The sequence below is a fragment of the Tenrec ecaudatus genome, chromosome 4 (assembly GCF_050624435.1).
Source record: "Tenrec ecaudatus isolate mTenEca1 chromosome 4, mTenEca1.hap1, whole genome shotgun sequence".
Classification (NCBI taxonomy): Eukaryota; Metazoa; Chordata; class Mammalia; order Afrosoricida; family Tenrecidae; genus Tenrec; species Tenrec ecaudatus.
This window is the reverse complement of record NC_134533.1, coordinates 201237490-201260015: the sequence shown is the minus strand read 5'-3', so window position 1 is coordinate 201260015 and position 22526 is coordinate 201237490. Positions and strand designations below refer to the sequence as shown.

At 50.4% G+C, this 22526-nt stretch overlaps 1 non-coding gene across 1 annotated transcript; it reads right to left on the bottom strand.

The window, feature by feature from the left end:
- Positions 1-5246: 5246 nt before the first annotated feature.
- LOC142447759 (small nucleolar RNA SNORA26) lies at positions 5247-5370 on the bottom strand. Its single transcript, XR_012784412.1, has one exon. It is a non-coding gene; the product is annotated as a small nucleolar RNA SNORA26 (small nucleolar RNA).
- Positions 5371-22526: the final 17156 nt, after the last annotated feature.

The window sequence follows — 22526 nt, the reverse complement described above, 5'->3', positions numbered from 1 at the left end:
TGCCCTATAGGGTCACTGAGTCTCAGGTTGACTCGGCCGTGGGTTGGGTTGGGTTTGCAGGATTCTTTGTAAAGGAATCCTGGGGATGCATGGATTCAGCTATTTCACCAGCTGTGCCACTGGAGAAAGATGTGACCATGTGCTTCTGTAAAGATTTACAACCTTCAAAACCCTTTGGGCAGGTCTACTTGGAATCAATTTACTTGACTGGCAATGGGTTTGGTGTGTTCTTTCAGAAAGGTCATTGTCACGCATGACAGGCTGGGAGACTATTCCAGATTCGTGGACATGCAAGAGAATTGACTAATGAAATAGGGACTCCTGGAGGGGATCCCGGGCCAAGCCTCTTCACCCGACAAAAAGCTATAAAGGGTGTTTCTGGGGAAATGGATAAACCGAAAGAGTTGTTGATTTGGTAAAAACATTGCCTCCGATGTTGACGTTGCTGAACTTGGTCACAATCTGTGATTATGTATGAGAATATGCTTATCCTCGATTAAAAAACACCCTGCAGTATTACAGGTTAAGGCCTTGGTGCAATTTTACTCCCAAATGGTTTAGTAAACACATGTGAGGGAAACAGGAGAAACGAATACTGGAAATCAATAACAGGCGACAAAGTGTTGGAGAGCTCTTTGCTGAAGTCGGAGAATTTTTCTATACGTTAGAAATAGCTTCCAAAGAAAACATTTTTTTTAAGGGAACTGTGCTGAGCCTTCTGTGTGGACAGAGCAAGTATGCCAGCTGCCTGAGTGGGGGAGGGGTGCACAGATGCCAGGGGTGCTCTAGAGACATCTATCCAGGCTGGGGACAATTAGTGACAGTGAGAGGCAGTAGGACAGTTGTCACAAAGCTAGTGGGAGGACAATTGGAACAAGGACAAATGTGCAGCCACGTGCCACACGGCGGCCTCAAGCGATAGGCTAAAGCTCTGTGGCCCTGGCCGGATCGACGTCACTGTTGGCCTTGAAAAACAAAGGCTGCCCACACTGGGCTAGGCTGCTAAGGAGCAACAGGAAGCTGCAGGCCGCGGTATATCCCTGGGGGCCTGCAAGGAATTGCAGACCCCACTGGGTGACGCCAGAGTCTGAAATATAAAACACTTGTGCAGTGTTTCAGCATTTACTCATTTTTAGTGAACACAACAAAAACTTTTTTTAAGCCCAGGTTAGATGGATCGAGACACCTACAAGACTAAACCTCGATGGCAATTTCTTCTAGTGCGTTCGGGACAGAGCCGTCAACGCCATCCGTGACAGCGAGGCTTCCAGTCCAGCCGTTTCCTGGCTGGGTGACGAGCACACGTGGGGATTTTCCTTGCGGCCTGGGTTCATAGTTGGCTGAATTTGTCAGACTTGCTGATGTAGCTACGATAATTGTAGTGATCGTATTTGTGAAGCTTGTCTCACTGAGCTTTTTGAGCATGAAATAACGGAACAGAAGAAAAAGGAGTAGAATGCAGGAATTACAAGTAACGGGAGCATTATTATTATTTTTTTTAACCACTAAGGCTCTTGCATAGTCTAGTACTGACTGGCGTGTGGGAGGCCGAGAGGTATCAGGAGAGACAGTGCTGGGTGACAGCAACCTTCATGATGGAGCTGGGGGGAGAGGGAATGAGCAGGAGAGGCAAAGCTGCAGTGACCTTGGCAGTTCTCCACCTCCAGTTGGCTGCGACCTGCAGCAAGGGTGGGGTGGCGAGTCCCTGGATGATTCTAGAAAATCCTCACTGCCATCAAGGGGTAGAACTGCCCCCTTGTGAGTTTCGGAGGCTCTAAGGTAGTTTAAATCCTCGTCTTGCTTCCATGGAGCAGCTGGTGGTTCGGCTTAGGTTAACAGGCCAACACATAACCTATTACATCATCAGGATGATTCGAAGGCGGCCTCCTTTCTGGCCATTCAGACCTTGTGAAAACCCAGGCATCCTTGAAATCCCAGTTGGGGCGCCTGCTCAAACAATCCCAGGCACAGAGAGGGTGCCTCCTTTCCAGGGAGACAGCCCCTTCCAGGATGGACAGAGCAGAGCAGGATGCTTTGAAAATGATTAGGGCAAAGAATGTACGGATGTGCTTTATACAATTGATGTATGTATATGTATGGATTGTGATAAGAGTTGTATGAGCCCCTAATAAAATGTAAATAAATAAATAGTTTTATTGGGGGCTCGTACAACTCTTATCATAATCCATACATACATCCATTGTGTCTAGCACATATGCACACCCATTGCCATTATCATTCTCAAAACATTTGCCTTCTACCTGAGCCCTTAATATCTGCTCAAATTATTATTTTGTTGTATCTTACATGGTCCGCCGTCTCCCTTCACCCACCTTTCTGTTGTCCATCCCCCAGGGAGGGAGTAAAATTCTTGTAATCGTTTCCCCCTTTCCACCCCAACTTCCTGGTATCGCCACTCTCACCACTGGTCCTGAAGGGATCATCTGTCCTGGATTCCCTGTGTTTCCAGTTCCTATGTGTACCAGTGTACATCCTCTGGTCCAGCCGGATTTGTAAGGTAGAAAAGGTGTCATGATAGTGGGGGGAGGAAACATTTAAGAACTAGAGGAAAGTTGTATGTTTCATTGTTGCTATTCTGCACCCTGACTGGCTAGTCTCCTCCCAATGACCCTTTTGTAAGGGGATGTCCAGTTGCGTACAGATGGGCTTTGGGTCCCGTTTGGCCCTTCCACCCACCGCCTCCTGGACCTTGGCCTTCCCACGTCTCCCCCTAGCCCGAGGGGCACTTCCCAGGGAGTGCCACCGTGGGGCTTGCAGTGTGGCTATTGTATGCCACGAGATGGCAGCGGTGCCCCAACCTAGGCTCCCCGACACCCACGCCCCAACCTTCCCTAGCCCAGCCCACCCCCATCAGTGGGAGGAGCTGCGGGCGCACCGAGACCCCTTCCCCTCCTCCCCTGGGCTTCCAGCCGCCACAATGCGTCTATTCAAAGTCTGCACCAGCCTAGTCACTGCAATTTTGACTGCGGTTGTGTCCAGAGGAGGAACGGCCTGGGTTAAGGAAAGTGGCTCTATTGTCTTTCTTCTAGGACTTTTAAAAGGGGTGTGATTTTTTTTCATTTTATTGGGGGCTCTCGTACAACTCTTATCACGATCCATCTTCTATCCATCGTGTCAAGCACATTTGTACAGTTGTTGCTATCATCGTTCTCAAAACATGTTCTTTCTACTTGAGCCCTTGGTATCAGCTCATTTTTCCCCTCCCTCCCTCCCGAAAGAGGGTGTGATTTTACTTGATGATGATAATCAGTTATTTTCAAATAAAATCCAAAGGAAATTGATGGCTTTTAAACCACAGGCCTATTGTCTGAGGGACTCATCAGTCATTAGAGTTTTATCTTCATAAGAAACCTCCATTGTTGGCGTGGCGAGAAATACCTAAGCAAGGGTTCCAGCTGGCTGTTAAGAGAGGTGCTATCTTACCAGGCCTACTTGAAGTGGGATAGATTGATTGGTCGATCCAACGATGTATTTTTTAAAATTTTAAGTAATGCATGCTTACACTAAAAAATGAAAACTCACAAACTCACAGTGAAGCGAAAATATCTGTGGATGGTGTAAGTCCCTGGGGAATCCCCTGTGCTGTGGCCCAGGGATGTGGCTAGCCTTGCTAGCCCGCAGAAAGCACTGGAGCGTGGATCCCTGCAGACGCAATTAGGTGAAACTTCAGCACACTTCATTTCAGCTTCCGTATGAGCCATTTAAATTTGTTTTGGGTTTTAATATTTTATGCTTTCCCCCCTAAATTTGGAGTTGTTCATCTGTTTTTTACTTTGTTATTCTTGTCCATTTTTGGTTTGTTTTTCAATTTTTCTGTCGATGAAATCCAGGATAGGTGCATCTATAGAGACAGGAACTAGATTAATGGTCCCTTGGGAGTAGGGCAGGGGAGGTTAGGGGGCAATGGGGAGCTAATAACGATGAGTACAAGATTGAAGAAAATGTTCTAAAATTGACTGTGGTGATGATTGTACAATTTATCTTGATGTGGTTGAACTATTGAATATATGATATGTGAATTATAACCAATACAACTGTCGGGGGGAGGGGAGGGGGAACTCACTGCCATTGAATGAAAGCAACGTGGAAATTCATAGGAAACAGCTAAGTCTCAATGTACTCCCCACTCTCTCTCTTTATAGGCCTGAACACCTCTGAAGAGATGCGTAACCCTATGAAGTTTGGCATGAACCATTCTAGCCTCAATTGTCTATATACACACCCCCACCCCCACCCACATAGAAATGGATATGAGTCAGCTCTACAAGGAGGATTTCAAAAAATTCCTGGGAAACCTCATGATCTATTTTCTGCTTCTATATCATATGCACATCAGATGTGTATACAATATTTTTGTATAGATAAATGTCTTTTTAAAACACACTGTCATTGATCCATAGCAATCCTATGTGAATTCCCCAGGCTAACAATCTGTACGGGAGCAGACAGCTTCATCTTTGTCTTGATATGGATAGTTAGGTAGATAGAGTGATCGATCAATTGATAGTTGTTAAGTGGCATGAAGTCAGTTCTGACCCTTATCAACAGCAGGACACAATGCCCATCCTGGACAGTTCTCACGATGCTTATCTTTATCCACTGTTGCAGCAAGTGTCCAGTCTCTCCCATAGCTCTGTCCAAAGTAAAACATCCTATCGCTCGATCTCTTGACTGTTGCTTCCGTGAGCACTGGCTGTGGACCCAAGCCATTATGGGTCGCCTTGAGAAAAGTGGGAATGTGGAACACTTCCTTGAGCTCATGCAGAACCTGTGCATAGACCCAGAGCCAGTCATTCGAACAGAGCAGGGAAATCACAGCGCGGGTTAAAATCAGGAAAGGCATTAGTCAGGGCTCCAACCTCTCACCAGACTTATTTCATCTGTATGGTGAACAAATGATTCGAGAAGCTGGACTATAAGAAGAAGGGAGCATCTGGATTGGAAGATTGGGATATGCACGTGATACAACCTTGCTTGCTGAGAGCCAGGAGCCCTTGAAGCTCTTGATGAGGGAGGGAGATAAGGTCTGCAGCCTGCAGCATGGATGGCAACTCAGTGCAAAAAAGCCCATCTGGTCCTCACATCTGGGCCCCCAGAAAACATCACTGAAGTGGTCAAGTATCCCATTTTAACTGGGTCCACAACCAATATGCAGGGAAACAGCTGGCAGGAAATCAAGCATTACGATGTGTTCCCTGGGACAGATCTCTTTTTTTTTTTTTTTTAGCTGTGACTCCAGACAGGATCCAAAGAGGAGTTCTACCGACCTCCACTCTGGGTTTTATGGAGACTTGCTGTACCCTTCTGTGTTAGCCTCTTAAAGTGGGACAGATCTCTTTAGCAGGTCTGCGGGTAAGACCTCTGTAGAATGTTCGAAAGCAAAAGATGGGACATCAGGGGCTCAAGTGGGAAGAGAATGCTTTGAGAATGATGATGGCGGCAGATGTGTAAATGTGCTTGACACACTGGGTGGATGTGTGGATTGTGATGACAGATGGAAGAGCCCCCAATAAGGGCATTTAATAAAAATTTTAAAAAGAAGAAGAAAGAAAACAAGCAAAAGATATCACTTTGAAGACTAAGGTGCACCTGGCCCAAGCCAGGGTGTCTTTAATGACCCCAAATGCACACAAAAGCTGGAGGTTTTGGAATTCGGGTGTTGTTGGCAAAGAGGATATGCCCTGGATGACCAGAAGAACGAACACATGTGTCGTGGAAGAAGTACAACCAGAGACTGCTCAAAAGTTCATCTTGCGTACTTTGGATAGGTCAGAGGGGGCCAGTCCCCGGGCAGCGACATCATGCCAGGTCAAGTAGAAGGTCAGTGACAAACAGGAAGATCGTCAGGGAGATGCACTGACACAGTGGCTGCCACCATGGGCTCACACATGACAGCTGTGGGGATGGCGATGGCCTGCGCAGTTTCCTCCTGCTGTGAGTTGGTCAACTCGACAGCACCTGACAACAGGTGATGCACGTGGTTTGTGCGCCACTGCCACCAGCCCAAAGGATGAAGTACCTCACCCATCCCACAACACCGCAGAGCAAAGGTCTGGCTGTCTCTGTCTGCGTCTGTGTGGAAATATCACAGGCACACGCCCAGAGACTGTGACTTAGACACCCTTCAAACCTGTCCTCGAATCCACCCCTCTGGCTCAGCTGGCAACCAAACAACAAACAGGCCTCTAAGGTGAACAATGACCTTCGCTGAGGAATGTGCTCTGCAGGATAATTAACTCAGGCAGCGATTGCTAAAAACAAAGCTCAGACAGCAGGAAGAGGCAGGAAAGAAGGAGGAACAGTGGGGGGGGGGGGGGGGATGGAATCCAGGGGAGAGGAGGACCAGAAAAGAATGTTTGCAAAACAGAAGGTGCATCAATTGTGGAATGGGAAACTCAGTAGCTCTGCAAACTTTCGCTCAAGACAAATGAAAGAGAGAGCGCCATTACATCACCCACTTCTATAGAGGAAAAAGCTTGCACCCAGGGAAGCCGTAGGGAGCAGTTCTACTCTAGGACGTGGCTTAGCTACTGTGAGCCAGGACAGACTTTACCACCCCGCACGCGGAGCTTTGCATAGTCCAAGGACATAGGCAGACACAGTATCTGGGTGGTGGTGCTTCTGACCTTATGTACCACATAAGCTCCCTCCCTGATGTGCCACAGAGCTGGCCACGGCCAAGCCCTGCCATTATCCAGTCTGAGTGCATTGCTACAGCCACTGTGTCAAAGCATCTCCTTGCCAGTATTCCCCTCGACGATGGCCTTTTCCCGGGACCAGTCCTTCTCGATAAGATGTCTCAAATGGGTGAGATGAACACTGGCCATTGCTGCTCAGGAGCATGCTGACTGTACTTTTTCCAAGACAGATTCGTTTTTCTGCATTACTCTGCATATTCCTCACCATAATTCAAATGCATCCATTCTTCTTTGGTGTTTTTCATGACTTGGTTGTCTTCCTCGTCAGGTCTTGTGATGTCCTCCCACAGCTTATCGGGCCTTCTGTCATTTGTGATCCGTGCAGCCGATCTGGTCTCCGGGTGCTCATGAAATTCAGGTGGGATAAACCCAAGGCTGCATTTTGCTTCCGGTGGATTTGGTTTACTGTTCTTCAGCTTCAACCTGAACTTTACATATGAGCCACTGATGTTCTGATGCATAGGCGGCCCCTGGCTGCTAGCACTGAGCTTCTTTCTACCTCGTCTCGTCCAATAGATGTGGTCGGTTTGATCTCTGTGTGTTCAGTCCTGGAGAGACTCGCGTGTTCAATCACCATTTATGTTTGTTGAAAAAAGAGGTAGCTTCATCTTTCTCCTTAGGAGCGGCTGGCAGATTTGAACCCCAGACTTTGTGGTCAGGGGCGCAGTGTGGCCCACTATGCCACCGGGGCTCCGTGAACTTTCTAATAGCTATAGTAAAATTGCCCTGGGGCGAGGCAGTGCAGGCCCATGCATGGACCAACAAGGTGCCGACGACCTGCCTAATTCCCAAGCTTTTTCCATTCTTCTTTTGAGGTGGGCTGTTGGCTGTTTTCCCAATCAGGAGTCACCTAACATTCCCACAAGGTAGGAGCAATGCCGGAGGACACCAGCCTCGCAGAAGGTTGCTTTTTCAAACAGGATTCTTGCATCAAGCACGCTTTCCAAGTTCTGCGTTCAAACCATTCTCACCTGGTTTCTTCACTGTTGAGTTTCTCGGCGCCTTTGACCCACCAGCCCGCATCACACATCTCAGGAGAGGCGCCAGGAACTTCCAAACGGTTTGCCCACAGATCTTCTCAGGTCACTTGGTTCCCAAGGCCTGACTGCCTTTGGGGTTGCTGGCTGCTTCTCTAGGTGGCTGGGCATACTTGATTCTCACAGGTTGCGGGGTGTGGGGGGGTTACCCTCATCTTACGAATGAGGCAGGCCCAGCTGAGCGCGGTGAAAGGTCAAAGTGCTCAGCTGCTAACCAAGAGATTGGCAGGTGGAGTCCACCCAGAAGATCCTCAGAAGAAAGGGCTGGCAATCAACGTCTCAACTGGCAGTCATTGAAAACCCAATGAAGCAATTCCACTGTGAGACCTCTGGGGGCACCAGCAGGCAGCTTCGACTCCATGGCAACTGGTGGTAGTGGTGGTGTGCATGGTGCAGATGGGGATGGTGCTGGTAATGGTGGTGGTAGTGGTAGTGGTGCTGGTAGTGGTGGGGGGGTAGTGGTGCTGGTGATGGTGATACGGTGGTGGAAGTAGGGGTAGTGGGGGTGGTGCAGGTACTGGTTGTGTTGGTAATGGTGGTGGTAGTGATGGTGGTGCTGGTGGTGCTGGTAGTGGTGGTGGAGGAAGAGTGGGGAGAGTAGGGAGGTGCTGGTGGTGGTGGTGTTGATGGTGCTGGTAATGGTGGCGGTTGTGGTGGTGGTACTGGTAGTGATGGTGGTGCTGGTGGTGGTGGCAAACTCACAGCCATGCTCACACACCAAACTCATCGAGCTGCCATGGGCTCAGCCAACAGCGTGACAGTTGGGCTTCAGATTCCAAATCTCCTTCCATTTTCATATCCCCGTTGGACAAGCACACAGCCGAGCCTGCCGTGTGGGGCTCAGGCTGAGTAGGGGAAAGTCAGAAAGAACAGCCAAGCATGGCGAGTTTGGGAACCAAACTTGTCATGTAACTGAGGAAGGGCTGCTGTCCCCAAACAGGAAATGAAGAGCCAGCCTCCGCCATGCTTCCTGCTAGTCCTGGCCCTCGGGGAGGCTGGGAAAAAGGTGCGGTGTCCATGAACACGGGGCTGAGAAAGCACCCAGGAGCCCAAGCCCCTGACAATGCAGGAGGCAAGAAGGGGAGAGGCCCACCGGAGGGGGTGGGAAGACAAATCGCCAGGGCCTGACCCACTGTCTTCTCCTGCACCTCAGCCCACCAAGGGGCACTGGGTCCTCTTTGTGGGCAGAACAGGTGACTCCCAGAATCCGTTGTAGCAAGCTTTACCTTCATTTTCTTCTTGGTTGTGGTAAAAAAACATGTTCACAGAGGACATTCCCTAACTCCCACACAAAGCCTGGCAGGGCCGTGGGAGGGAAGGGCTGAGACCTGCTGTCCCAGTGGACCCGCCCGCCAAGGACAAGGACAAGCTGTCCCTCTCAGGCCTCCAATCCCCGCGCTGGAGCTCCCACCTCCCGAAGGCAGCGCTGTCTCTGGTGTCTCCAGTGTTGCTGATTCCCCTGGGACTTCATTTCTTTTTCATCTCATCTATTCATCATTATTTTTTTTATTTTGGGAACTTCATTTCTTAACAGAGGGCCGGAAGCCCTGCTTTCCCGCCCGTGTCTTCTCTTTCCCTCGCCTCGTGATGGGTCCTGAACTGACCATTCGAGGAAGAGGATGGGGTCACTTAGCCTGAGGTTTGAAGGATAGGATGAATTCTTGCACCTGAGCCGATGGTCCCTCCTGGACACTCAGATTCCCTGGGCCCCTCTTTCCCTAGACGCGGCTGGATACACACCAATATTTGGTTCTCCTGGGCCCCCGTTCTCGATCAGCGCATGTCATGACTCAGCTGCAGGTCAGCCTCAGCCATCCTGAGCTTGGCTGCCACCCTATGCCTTTCCTACACCTCGAGGGTGAGGATGGCAGGGCTGGGCAGAAGTCAGGACTCCTCATCTGTGTGGCATGTGCCAGCACCCAAACAGCCAGGCCCGGGCGGGCAGAGGGAAGAATGATGTGCTAGGCAGCTGCCGAACTACCCAGCGGGAGAATGCGCCCAGGTGGGGCTGAAACAGAGAGTGGCACAACAGGTCTGTCTGGGAGCTCCAGGTCTGTCCAGGCATCTGGCTGCCTTGGGAGGGCCTGGTGGGCTGACAAGTGTCGAAGGATTCACCGTGGACCACTTGTGGTCAAAGCACAGCTACGGAGTGCCTCCTGGGCACAGTATTTGGTGAATGAGGATGTGGGGAGAGAGGGATGGAAACCTCAGATTGATTATTTGGTGTGGGTATTTCAGGCTAGTTTGAGAATTAAGCCACTTCATACAAAATGCTTAGAACAGCTCCAATAAGTACTCAGAAATCCCAGGTATTATTAATATGCGTCTAGCACGTAGGGTAGGGCAGGTTTGATGTCTGATTCATCTCATATCTTCCACCTAACTCAGGAACAACAGGAGGGGAAGGAAAAAAACAAACCAGCAACAAGAATCATTCAGCTACAGGCCTGCATGGGACCCCTGTGAGGATGAAGATGCCATTACTGAGCCCGGGTACAGATGCACACACAACCACCATTCACAACCGCCCGGCTGAGGCTGAGGCGTGGGGAGGAGCAGCATGGTCTTCCCGCAGAGGATCCAGCCCATACTCAGGGCTCAGGGCAAACCCGGCTCCTTCCATGGGTTTCCTTCCCTCCACCCGCCTCCCACCATCTAACTGGTAAGAAAAGCCTGCTGAGGCAGGTGTGGGAATCCACGTTATCACAAAGAGGAAAGGAGGCACTGAGCGGTCCCCTAGGCCTTTCTTCCTCTAGGAAGTCTTCCCAGTGGTTCATCCTTGGGTGTGCTCTCAGGAGGATTCCCACCCTGAGCATCACCTTGGAAGTGGGCAGAGCCTCGTTCTTTTCTACATGACCTCAGTGAGCCAGAGAGACTAAGAGATGGGTCGAAGGCAACAGGCAACCCAAAGAACTAGTTACAGAAAACCCCACCCAACATCCATTTACTGAGCATCCACCAGGCAGCAGGGCCCTCCCTGGTGCTAAAGACCCTCCGTCTAGATGGGTGGTGCAGGCAGGTTTCTTTTATGTAGCTGGTGGCTTTTGTAAGATGTTGGGTTTTGTGACCTTGGCTGATGCCGCTGTGAGGGCCCAGAGAAGAAAGTTAGGTTTCAGATGTTAAAATTCAGAGTCAATGCTTTCAGGCATTCATTGTCCTCAAGAAGCTGGTGTGGCTGCATCCAGATCAGTTCCTTTTCACCCTCTGTTCCCTTGGGGCTGTGGTTGTTGTCTACTCTTGCGTCAATTCCAACGGCCAGCTAGCCCACACGACCCACCAGCTGACTGAGTGGACCGGCCTTGGGTCTTCCTGGGCTGAATCTTTACAGCAGCATGTGGATAGGTCTTCCCCTTGGAAATGACTGCAGGATTGTTGAAACCGACAGCCTTTTGGTCAGTCCGTCCTGCACACAGGTTTGTTTCTAGGCACCGATGGGCATTTCCCTTCCAAACAGAGAATCTCTAACCTCGCTGGCAGTTTCATTTCTGTCTGAAGGTCACAGCAAGGTCTCAGGCTCCCCTTTGCCCAGTTGGCCTTTCCTGCCTTCCTTCCTGTCGCCTTCCTCGTTCACCCCTCTGGGTCTGGCCAAACCTTGTAGGTTCCTGGAAAGTTGGTCTTAACCTAGCTGTGTGTCTCTGGGTTGAGAACACCATTCCCTCCCCCTCTTTGCATGGCCAGCTCCTGCCAAGCCTTTTCACTGGTGCAGTCCTCCTCCAAAGCTTTCTCAGACACACACACACCCTTCGCCCAGAGAATGTGAGTCATCCCTTCCTCTGCTGCCTCGGGGCTTGTCCTGTGGTTTTCAGACACTTTATATGCTTGTCATTTCTTTTACTTGACCCATGTAGCTGCAGTTCCCTGTTCTCCACGACATTGGTGGAGGGATGGTGCACTTCCTGGGGTAGCAGAGAAGGGGATGAGATGACCCCCTTTCCCTGGGTCTCAGCTTGGCTGAGCCTTGTCTGTTGGCACTCTCAGCATCTGGCTCGACTCCTTCTGCAGCTGGTATCCAGGCTCTGAGGATGGAGCCTTCCACCATGCCTGGGGGTGGGGCAGCCAGACACCTGTGGGTCCTGTATCTGCATCTCGGCAGGACCAGGCCGAGAGCTGGTGCCTCAATGTACCTGTGCAGGGCAAGGCCAGCTGTCCAGGGCCAGCTCAAAGGCCTCCTGAGGCCTGTCAGAACTCTTGGACCCCAACTCTGAGTCCCTAGTAAGGTCGTGAGTCTCCAGTAGAAGGGTTTCTCCCTTGAGATAGTTAAAGTTTATTGTGCCATCCAGGCCAATAAACACATGTAGGGTTAATTGAAAGGCGGAAACATAAATGGCTTGGTGTGCCTCGCCTTTCTAGTTCTCCAGTCTCTTGCTTTCTGATGGTTGGACCAGAGTGTGGCTGCCTTAGCCAGTGCCCTGCTTCAGCTGGCAAAGCTCACTTCCTGCAAGACATTCCCAAGGAGAAGCCACATGAACCTACCCCGATGCAGCCCTGGGTGCTGAAACAGCCATGTGGAGACCCCTGCCAGCGCTGAGATGCTTACACGTTCACTGACTTGGCTTTCCTCCTGCCGTCAGTGTCACTGCGTGTGTTTTGTGAGATGGAGGAGGACTTTGTGGATTGGTGTCGGACATATGGGCTAAGGTTGGACTTGTGGGCTTGGGCAGCACTGGGTTGGGATGTTTTCTTGATGTGCACTTAACCTTTACATAAAGTTTCTGTGGATTTGTTTCTCTAATGGATTCAGACTAACACATACCTCCTGCCTTCCATCAGAGATAACGTATGTGGGTCTCCTACCCACACTCAGGCTGTGGCACATAGCGTGTCTCACGTTCTTTTTGGTCTCCCTCTGCCGGGGACTCCCCTCCTCCGAGTCCACTGCCCTACACCAAAGCCAGACCTCCTCTTTCCCAGCCTCTCTGCAGCAGAGGCTCCCCTTGGGCCCTTGGCCCTGGTCACTTTATCACTCCGTCCTTGGCACGGGAGCCCAGCTACAGGAGGCACCGTCCACAGGCCATGCCTTGTTCGGGGCAGGCTCCGAGAACACAGAGATGACTCAGACTGCCCAGGAGCCCACGAGGAGAGGAGGCAGCCTAGAAAATAAGGGACTCGCCTAGGCACTGGGCACTGCGGACGGAAAAGGCTACAATGAGGGGAGGTGTCCAGTGTTCTGGAAGCATCAATTATGGATCCTGGCTGGGTGGAACCCCTTCTTGGTTATTAATTACCCCGCCCTTCTGGCAGCAGACTCCCCTGTAAAGTGAACTGCGTTGACTGCTGGGAGGCCTGAGGGGAGTCCTAGTCTTTGTACTTGGTATTTTGAGGAAATCACTGACGCCCCTGGGGTGCCCACTTTCTCATCCTGCCGGAAAGGATGTGAAGAGGTGAAGCGAGACAATGCATGTCAAAGAGCTTTGACCAGGTAATCATTGTTTTCCTGGTGAATTTCATGGATTCTGGCATATTATGGGCCTTCGAGAAGTTTCTGTTGAATGAATGAGTGAACCAGTGAGTGAACGAACAAGCCAATCAATGAGCAAAATGATAGAAGGCATGTGTGGAATACTTTATAAAATCAAGTATCTTGCCATGCATATTAATTTTGATTTATAGTAAACAGATGTCTAATTGATTATAAAAAACATGAAATCACTTTTAGCACATTTCATATCAGTAAAAGCAGGTCATCAACCACCACAAAGAAGACCCCCCCCAGTGAGATGAATTTGGACCCAATGGCTGGTCATTAACTGTTGGGCTCAGACATCAGAGCGACCATGAGGGCGTAGCGGGTTCCGGCAGGGTTTCCGTCTGTTGTGCACAGGGGTCCCTGTGCGTCTAAATCAACCCATTGGCTCCTGAAGACAATAACCCTCAACTAATGAGCTAACAGTCCCCACACGGAGCTCTCGGTTCATGTCAGTCACTGTATGAGAGTCTTACTCCCATTGTATGGCGGAGCAAACTCAGGGCCAGAACAGCTGAGCCATTTGCCTCAGGCGTCACAGCTCACCAGTGGTCAGGCTGGGAGTCACACGCCGGGACCTGTCTGCCCGCTGCCATTCTTCCTGTGCTCGGTGCACAGGCATCTCCCAAGAGCTTGGCCCAAGTCACTGAAACCCAGCTGTCACCCATCGCTCTGACGCACCGGCTGTAACTACTGGCCCTGGCCCAGGGTTTGACATGGCGAGTCTGGGGAGCAGGTCAAGAGAGGCAGTGTCTGAAAAAGGTCCTTGGTTGCCACTCCCTCGTGCCATGGGCACGGTGGTCCCCACGCTCTGCATCGCTCTACCCTGAGTAGCTTGTGTGGCCCTTTGCCACAAAGTTTTCATACGGCAACCATACAGACCGAACTCAAGGCCGTAGAGTGAGTTCTGATTCATGCCAACCCTGTAAGAGCAGGGTAGAACTGTCCCTGTGGGTTTCCCACAACCGCCACGCTTCATGGGAGGAGAAAGCCTAGTCTTTATCCCACGGAGCGGCTGGTGGTTATGAACCGCTGACCTTGCGGTTAGCGCAGCCCAACACGTAACCACTAAGCCACCAGGGCTGTTACCGCAGTGGTGCGCCATTTCCCCTTAGCTCCGCTGAGGAAGGAGGCAGGAGAGCATCCCCCTCAGTGATAAAGAGCCTGAGGCCACTGCTGCCTCTGCTGGGTCAGTACAGAAACCCACATGGCTATCTGTGGCCTATTTAGACAGAACTTCCTCTGCTATGTGGCGTCACGCAGTATGTGAGTCCCCAAACGGCCTGGGCCTGGGACAAGGTGATCGAAGCTGAAGAGCGGAACCAGACACTGGTTTGTAGCAGTGGGTCTTAGATAGCCAAGCCGAAGGAAACCCGCTGCTGCCAAGTTGATGCTGACTCACGAGTGGCCCAGAGTTGGGTTTCCGAGACTGTAAATCTTTACGCAAGTAGACAGTCTTATCTTTCGCCTGCAAGAAAGGCTGGTAGGTTTCAACTGCTGACCGTGGTGTTAAGCAGCCCAATGCCTAACCCACAGGTAGTGCTCCCAGGACTGTCTTAATCAATCAGATATCTTGAAGGTCACTGCAGAGGACGGCCTTTGTAGACAGGATGCTGTTGGGTGGCCCTGTGAGGTCGCAGATGGAAGGACTCAGAGGTAGGTCAGGAAATTTACTTTCCCAAGCCGAGAGGATGTACTTAAAATATCGGAACAGGTTTGGGTGTTTTCAGACGCACAGTCTGCCAGGGGCAGCAGAGACTCAGTCAGGGTCTTTGTGGTGAAAGGCCAGTGCTTGGATCCTGACTTTGCTTTTGATCAACTGTGCACATGCTGAGCTCGGCTCCGATCATGCCTCCTCTGTGGGGCCATCCCTACCATGTTCAGGGATAAGGAACCCCAGGATTTTCAAGAGATCTGGGTCAATCCTGCTTTTCTTCTCTTTCCTGCTGGATGCTTTGAGAAGTTTAATTTAACTGAAAGGCAAAATCTTTTCATCGCCAGCTCTGAATCCAGGGAGGGATCTGGGTTTGACCTCAGCTGCTTAGTTCTCCACTTTCTTGTTGTTGCAGGTAGGAGAGATAGTTAAGGTTTATTGTGCCAGCCTGGCCAATAAACACATGTGGGGTTAATTGAAGGGCAGGGAGAGAAATGGCTCTGTGAGTTCTCAGGTCTCTTGCTCTCTTGCTCTCTGATGGTTGGACCAGGGTGCGGCTGCCTTAGCAAATTCCCTGCTTCAGCTGGCAAGGATCACTTCCTGTAAGACATCCCTGAGGAGAAGCCACATGGACCTACCCTGATGCAGCCCTGGGTGCTGGAGCAGCCACGTGGAGACCCCTGCCAGTGCAGAGATGCTTACACGTTCACTGACTCAGCTTTCCTCCTGCAGTTGGCATCATTGCGTGTGTTTTGTGAGATGGAGGGGGACTTTGTAGATCAGTTTGGGACATACGAACTAATGTTGGACTTAAGGTCTTGGACAGCACTGGGGTGGCATGCTTTCTTAATGAACGCTTACTCTTTATATAAAACATATATGTATGAGTTTCTGTGGATTTGTTTCCCTAGTTTACCCAGATTAACACAGAGAGGCTGGGGCCTCCCTCACACAAGCCCTATGGCATCCATCTCTTATCTAACCCCAATAGTATTGACTGCAGACACCCAGGGCAGTGGAGAAAGGTTGGTAAAATATACCCTTCAAATAGCATGAAAAATGCATGTCCACACAAAGGCTGAGTGTATTACTCATAATCCTGAAAACCGAAGGCAGTTCAAAGGTGCCCCTCTGTGGAATAGATAAACAAACTGGGACACAACCATACCATGTGGTACACCCGTACCCTACTGTTGTGGTTGTTAGTTGCATAGGGGGGAGTCCTCCTCAGCCCATGGCAGCCCTACGTTGCAGGAGGGAACTGCACCATGGGTTTTGCAGGTGGTCATCTTTACGGAGCCCAGGGCCACGTCTTGCTCCCTTGGAGCCCCTAGGTGGGTTCCCCAACCCAGCCCAGCCCAACACGTCACCGCCATGCACCAGGGCTCTTGATGAAACACTACTAGGGTGTACAGGGGACTGGATGACTGCACCCGCTGCCACCTCGGATGAGCCTCAAGAGCATTGCACTTTGTGAAAGAAGCCAGGCACAAGATATCACGGATCGCATGATGCCACGTGTATACACTTTGCAGAAAGGGCAAACTAGAGACCGGAAGGGGCCAGTGGCTTTGTCTGGAACTCCAAGCAGGCACTGGGATGATCTACACACAGGCCCAGGGGAAGTTTGTCGGGCGACGGAAACATTCTGAAACTGGATGACGGTGTCGCTGCACAGCTTCATAGATGTACGAAAACTCATCAGATGCTGTAATCAGGATGGGTAATTTTTGAGAGAAAAGTGTGAACCAGAACTTCAAATTCTTAAAATAACAAAACAAACAAAAAAACAACCAACCAATACCTACTGGACTGGCTGAAGACCACTGGAGGATCCCTGAGTGTATCACCCTCAGATAACCTTTAAACCTTGAACTCTGAGTTAGTTTATTGTGCCAACCTGGCCAATAAACACATGTGTGATTAATTGAAGGGTGAAGGGATAAATGGCTCGGTGAGCTTCGCCTTTCTAGCTCTCGGGTCTCTTGCTTTGTGATGGTCAGGCCAGGGTGCAGCTGCCTTAGCCAGTTCCCTGCTTCAGCTTACAAGACTGACTTCCTACAAGTCATCCCTGAGGAGAAGCCACATGGACCTACCCAATGCAGCCTGGGTGCTGGAGCAGCTGTGTGGAGACCCCTGCCAGCGCTGAGATGCTTACACATTCACTGACTCAGCTTTCCTCCTGCAGTTGGCATCATTGTGTCTGTTTTGTGAGATGGACGAGGACTTTGTGGACTGATGTTGGACTTGTGGGCTTGGGCAGCACTGGGTTGGGATGTTTTCTTGATGTGCACTTAACCTTTATATAAAACTCTCTCTTATACATGAGTTGCTATGGACTTGTTTCTCTAAAGTACCCAGACTAAAACAAACCCCAAATAACCTCTGAAGCCACCCTGCAGTGAAATAAGAGAGAGCCTCACCACCTGTCCATCTGTGTAATGGCTCTTGCCCAGAAGGACTGCAGCTCCTTCAGAGATGGCCTACGGGAAACAGAGTCAAGAATCACGTGAAAACAAGCAGGGGAGGGAGGGGGGGAAATGAGGAGCTAATACCAAAGGCTCAACTAGAAAGAAAATGTTTTGAGAATGCTGATGGCAACAAATGTACAAATGTGCTTGACACGATGGATGGATGGATGGATTGTGATAAGAGTTGTAAGAGCCCCCAGTAAAATGATTTCTTTTTAAATGTGTTGAAAAAAATTTTTTTGAGAGGGAATGTAAGGGGGCCAGAGACACAAGATCGTTGGAAGTCTAACACCCGGAAGGGAAATGACGAGAATGACCACCACCTGTGAAGAACACACCTGACGACGTCCCCAAACCCCGTGCGTAGAAATTTCCCAGCGAGAACCTCAACTGTGGGGCCCAACCTTCACCGAAAGCACACAATAATAAACATTTTCTCTTTTTTCAATAATAAAAATGTTCAACGGTGACATGCGATGTGAATTAGGTATCCATCAAGCTGCTACACTCCTTGAAGCCCCTCACCTCTGACCACGCTGCCCTGTGTGCCAGCTCTGGGAGCAGACCCCCTCGCCCCTCCTGTGCGCAAGGGTACACACAGTCTGACAGGGGTGCTCAGAGGGTGGCTCCTGGACCAGCAGCTGCAGCCGCCGCCGCCCTGGGAGCTCATCCCAAACTTGCTTTATTGGAGGCGCCGCGTGGATGGCGACCCGTGCAGAGCTTGGAGAAACCTGGTCTGATGGGAGGCTGAGAGGGGAGCGGAAAGATGCTGACCGGTGAGTACCAGACATGCACTGGGGCATCCTTATCGTCCTCACAGAAATCCTGGCCTCCTATTGCCGAGGCGCTAGCCAGGTCTCAGAGAGACTGTCTGACAGTGGCGGGAAGATCAGGGATGAGAGCCCCCTTTCTCACACTACACCACTGGGTCTTGTGAATGTGAGGAGGTCCTGGGAAGGGCTCGGAGAACCCCATGAAATCCCCTCAGGGTGGGTATAAAAGCATGAACTGTAAGCACCCAACCTGCGCCAGTAGGATCCTCAAGGCAGCGACTTTTGTTTAAAGTTACATTGTTTACTCCCAAGGGAAGAGGGGGTGGGGAAACAGAACTAGCTGTTTTGGATGGGAGCCCAGGAGGGCTGGCTCACTTCCTTGGGAGTCTGGAATGTGCAGGGTTGGGGATGGGAGGGTGGGTGGGGTGGGGGTGTGAGGGGGTGGTGTATGGAGAAGCGGAACTCAGGGAGCTGAGAGCCCGTTGGGGACCAGGGAGGCGGGCCTGTGGTTTCCAGATGCACGGATGATGTAATGTCTGCCTGGACTGCAGACTCCGCACCGGCTCACAGCAGCCCTTCCGGGCAGTAGGGCCAAGGGCTTTGCCCCAGCTTTGGCCGACTCTTCAGGGGGTAGGCTTAGTCCTGGAGTTGCTCAGGAAACGGGATCCACCAGCTATGAGCACTCCATGATTAAGTTGAGAACCGCCAGAAGCTTGGCTCAGTGCCATCTCTGGCCGGTCCACGTGGGGTCACTTCCTCTGCTCTGTCAACACTGGTTGCTGCTGCCCGTTCGCCTTGGCCTGCTTCCTGCATATGTCCCACTGTCACCAGTGATTGTCAGACTCCTGAGCACACACAGTAGTCCGTCCTTCTACTCCAGCTATTCAAATGGAGAGTGCATTGCAGAGAAGAGTAGGGCTTTTACCTTAGATAGGGCAAGGAAACTTCCAAAATCCAGAGCCCCTGGCAAGGGTACCATTTAATAATAACAACCCCTATCCATTGTGTAAGGAGCTCCAGTGGCACAGTCGGTTACACGGTGGGCTGCTAACCTCAAGGTCAGTGGTTTGAACCCACCAGCTGGCTCCTTGGGAGAAAGATGAGGCTGTCTACTCCTGTAAAGACTGACAGCCACCGTTGGAACATACAACTTTCCTCTAGTTCTTTCATGCTTCCTCCCCCCTACTATTGTGACCCCAATTCTACCTTACAAATCCAGCTAGACCAGAGCATGTACACAGGTACACATAAGAGCTGGAAACACGGAATCCAGGACAGATAAACTCAGGACCAAACATTAGACTAGCAATACCAGGTAAGGGGGAGGTGGGGAAGAAAGAGGTAACTGATCACAAGGATCTACATATAACCCCCTCCCTGGAGACAGAACACAGAAATGTGGGTGAAGGGAGACATTGGTCAGTGTAAGACATGAAAAAATAATCATTTATAAATTATCAAGGGTTCGTAAAGGAGGGAGGAGAGGGGAGGGAAGGGTAGGAAAAAGGAGGAGCTGATACCAAGAGCTCAATTAGAAAGAAAATGTTTTGGAAAATGATGATGGCAACAAATGTACAAATGTGCTTGACAGAATGGATGGAGGGAGGGATGGACTGTGGTAAGAGCTGTATGAGCCCCCAGTAAAATGATTAAATAGCAGACGGGCTCAGAATCCAAAAGCAGTGGTTCTACTCATCCTCTAGGATCCTTACGAGTCCGAATCAACTCAGCAAGAGCTGCGTTTGTTTCGGGCTCTGGTTATCGATTGTGTGGAGTTTCGCCGTGTCTACTGCGGGGCCATAGGTTGTCTCTATGTTACTATGGCTTCACAGTAACGCTGCCCGCTTGCTCATGGAGAAGCAACTTGAGGCTCATGGGGTGGCACTGACTTGCTCAAGATCACCCGGTAGGGAATGACAAAGCCAGGGCACATGCCCAGCTGGCCCGGCCCCACATCGTGCTCAGTGTCTCATCCCTGGTGTCTGAGCAACATCCCAGGTCTCAGAGCCCAGCACGAGGCACACCCCACTTAGGTGCTCTCTTGGCCTGGAGTGCTGGTGTTCATCTGGCCCATTGCCTGAATGGCGTCCTCTCTGATGACTGTCCAGGCTAGATGGTGTAGGTGAGACTCCAACGTGACCAAATGCCCCTGATCATGAGGATACGGTTCTACCTGTCCTGCTTCCCAGAGCAGGACGGAAAAGAAGCAGTGCTCTACGTCTTCCTGCATAGCATTCTTTTCCAACAGTCTCTCTCTCTCTCTCTTTAGTTTGTTTGTTTTGGAGTGGGGTCACCAGAAAAGGTAAACAAACAAAAAACTAACCTAAATCGTTTGCCAGGGAGTCCATTTCTGGTTCATGGAGACCCCAAGTTTTCCAGAGTAGAACCGGGAGCCCTGGAGTTTCACGGCTGTGATTTTTCAGAGGGAAAATCTCTAGGGCATTCTTCCACGCTGCTTCCGGGTAGACTTAAACTTCTCCCGGTGCCCTCAACCCTGTGCACGACCCAGGGCCTGTGCGACCTGGGGGTGATCAAAATCGACAACCTGTCACGTGTCCATTTACTCTTCTTCCCTCCAACAAAGCTAAAACATGCTTGAGGAGGTGCCCAAAACATGAACTTTTCTATCAAAAAGTGTCGAGAGATGAGTGCTTGAAGCCAAACTCTCGCATCCAGAAACCTCAGAAAGGTAACCAAACTAGAGCAAGACTTATCACCTTTGAGTCAATGTCAACCCACAAAGGACCCTTTAGGACAGAGGAAGCCTGCACCTTAGGGTTTCCAAGACTGCTTGCTCTTTCCTCCAGGGAGGGTGGATTTTGACCTGCCAATCTTTAGGTTAGCGGCCCGATGCTTAATCCACTATGCCACAGGGACCCTTTCAGACAGGTAAGCCATTACTCAATCACTTAATATCCTTGATTCTACTCACCCAGGGCTTATGGATCCCGGTACCTTTCAGATCATTTGGAGTTCACACGTCACATTTTTCTACCAGGATCTTAAGGGGAAACGCTGAACACCCTCATGGGGCTTGGGTCTGAGATAAGCAAGTATAAGCACTTGTGGGATCTCTGCCAAGCTCTCTGGGGTAGGGGCTTCCGTGCCTAAGCCAGTTAGACAAGCTTTGTTTGGGGCAGACAGTCAAACTCAGGCTGCCATGTCCCTTTCTGCAGGCTGGGGCCTAGACATGAGTGCCAACTGCCTGGGATTCCCCACTGACATCAGGGCTGATGTCTGGCTGGGCTCGGCGTGATGCGTGCCAGGAAATTCCTGCAGGTGGCTTTTGCCCAGCTGGTGTAGATGTATGCTGCTCCCCAGGGGCTTAGACACGTGCACAGGTACTTGTTCGTCCCCTTAGACTCACCTGCCCCTTGTGATGGGCTTGTCAGGTCCAGAAAGAGGTACTGACCAAAGGCCACATCCCTCCTCTGTCTAGAAAACACACAGCCCCTCAGTCAAAGGAGAAATTGAGTTCAGGCTTGTTGTTATGGATTGAACTGTGTCCCCCCAACCTCCCCAAAAGACACACTGAAGTCCTAACTCTATAAATGGGGCCTTGTTCCAATGGAGATCCCCTCATAGAGGGGTTTAGGAGAGGAGATGGGTTAATTAGGGTGTGAGGTAGTATCGATGAAGAACACAGCTTTCCCCCAGATCCTGGATGCTTCCTCCCCCCAACTACCATGATCCGAATTCTACCTTGCAGGGCTGGATAGGGCAGAGGCTGTACACTGGTACATATGAGGGCTGGAGGTACAGGGAATCCAGGGTGGATGATACCTTCAGGACCAAGGGTGTGAGGGACGATGCTGGGAGAGTGGAGGGTGAGTGGGTTGGAAAGGGGGAACTGATTACAAGGAGCCACATGTGACCTCTTCCCTGGAGAGGGACAGCAGAGAAGGGGGGAAGGGAGACTCCGGATAGGGCAAGATATGACAAAATAACGATGTATAAATTACCAAGGGCACATAAGGGAGGAGGGAATGGGGAGGGAGGGGAAAAAAAAGAGGACCTGATGCAAGGGGCTTAAGTGGAGAGAAAATGCCTTGAGAATGATTGGGACAGGGAATGTATGGATGTGCTTTATACAATTGATGTATGTATATGTATGGATGGTGATAAGAGTTGTATGAGTCCCTAATAAAATGTAAAAGAAGAAAAGAGAAAAAAATGATTAGGCAAAGACTGTACAGATGTGCTTTATACAATTGATGTATGTATATGTATGAACTGTGAAAAGAATTGTATGAGCCCCAATAAATTGTTAAAAAAAATGGGGCCTTGTTTGGAGGCAGAGTCTTTGAGGATATTATCAGTCAACATAGGTCCTAATCCTACATGCTAGTGTCATTATTATGATTTAGAAATTTTTAAAACCAATGGCCTTGCATTATTTATTGTTAAA